We start from the raw sequence: 1,645 nt of genomic DNA, 5'->3' as shown, positions 1-1,645 counted from the left end.
GCCTGGAGGAGCCGGAACCGCGGGAGCTAGGAGGGGACTTTTCCGTGGGCCCCTGGGTGTGTGGATCCCGGAGGGGCCGAGGGAGGGTTGAGGTCGGCCGCGCCGCCGGACGGGCGCCGCTTACTCCTTGGCTCTTGGGGCTACGACATCACGAAAGATGGATGCTCACCAGGAAACAGCCGCCACTTCGTGGTTCTCTCCAGTCTTCTCTCCCTCTCCCTCCTGCTCAGACCGGCTTAGAGGCCTGGGGTGGGGAGGGCCTTAAAAACTCCAGGTGAGAGCGCTTTCCACGTGTCGACGCTCGCCTCGGAACTTTGCTCCTCACCCCGTGAGCCCCCGACGAGGCTCGGTCCCGGTGGGCTCGGACCCGGTCAGCTCCGCACTGTAGAGGATCAAGAGTTACCTACCCCGCCGTTTAGCCTGGCCCCCAACGGTATCGTTTGCATTTGATAAAGAGTTGATTGGAGGTGTTTTTAAGTTGCAATTTCACATCAAAGCATGGGTGTTATAAGTCTTGGAGTGACTTTCACCCAGGGCTCTAACTCTTCTGGTTTTCGGAGTAGTAGACGTGAGGTAGGCCAGAAAGTAGGGTAAATTGAGAAAGTTGTTTGGCGAGTGATTTTTTAAAATTCCTCTACCCATTCACGTTATGATTTTGCATGAGAGGTTGTGTATATCCTAAATCTGAAAGATGTGACGGAGTTTTCGGTTTTGCGCAGAATGTGAGGAAGTGAAGTCACTTTTATCTATTTAATGGGTCTGATTTTAGGTGTTTAATTAATAAAACTTCCCTAGTCCCTGGGTTAGTTGGGTTGGTGTTCTAGCTAATACTGTAAAAGTTTTAAATTTGACTGTTTCACCGTCAACCACCGCCGAACATTTTAAGCCTGTGTGTGTGTGTGTGTGTGTGTGTGTGTGAATAAAAATTTTTTGAGGCACAAATCCCAAGTTGGTGGCATGTTTTTGTGCTATACTTAAAGTGACTTCACCTTAACATAATTTTCTTAATAAAAACAACTTTCCTTTTTTTTCAATCAGGTAACCTGTTTCAAAGTATAAGAACTGTTACTGTTTCCTGTAGTACTCAGACCACACATAGATGGGGATCATTGATTATCTTTTAATTAATTGATGACATCATTTTGATTAGTGGTATTGTAACTAATGTTTTCCTATATTTTAAACATTTTAAAGCTACTATGTAAGACTCAGAACTTTTCTCAGCTGTATTGTACCATATAGACATGAAGAGTTCAGAATGCTAGTCTTTGTGTTTTATACTTCTATATGTAAGGAAAACTGCATTAAAATTTAGTAAAATAGGGATGTATAAAGGGCTTAGAATTTATAACTTTTAAAAATAAATGCTAATTTCAGTGAAAATTTATTCCTAGAAATGATTTTTTATGCAACTGAATTTTTTTTAATGCCTGCATTGATAAAAGGTTTTAGTTAACTTCCACACAATATATTGTATATGAAATGCTTCCTGGACAAAAAAATTTAGAATCCATATAATTTCCTTGCGTGTCTGTGTTCAACTGCTCTCACGTTATTAAATACTTAGGCAAGTGTTATGGGAAGCATAGCATTAAGATGTAAGTAAAAGGTTCAAGTGTGTGTGTGTGTGTGTGTGTGTGTGTGT

The 1,645-nt window shown here is 42.1% G+C and overlaps 1 protein-coding gene across 3 annotated transcripts in view; it reads left to right on the top strand.

Annotated features, from left to right (window-relative positions):
* Positions 1-6: 6 nt before the first annotated feature.
* The window catches only part of Tm9sf3 (transmembrane 9 superfamily member 3), a 56,220-nt gene continuing 54,581 nt past the window's right edge, over positions 7-1,645 (top strand). Inside the window, exon 1 of one of the 3 annotated variants that reach the window (XM_033761303.1) lies at positions 7-56. The gene's annotated coding sequence lies outside the window, so the exon portion shown is untranslated. Of the gene's footprint in view, positions 434-1,645 lie in introns of all 3 variants that reach the window. The other 2 variants (XM_010618123.2, XM_010618122.2) reach the window with 2 other exon arrangements.

Source organism: Fukomys damarensis, unplaced genomic scaffold (genome assembly GCF_012274545.1).
Source record: "Fukomys damarensis isolate Sample0158 unplaced genomic scaffold, DMR_v1.0_HiC HiC_scaffold_8, whole genome shotgun sequence".
NCBI lineage: Eukaryota > Metazoa > Chordata > Mammalia > Rodentia > Bathyergidae > Fukomys > Fukomys damarensis.
This window is presented reverse-complemented; position numbering and strand designations above follow the sequence as displayed.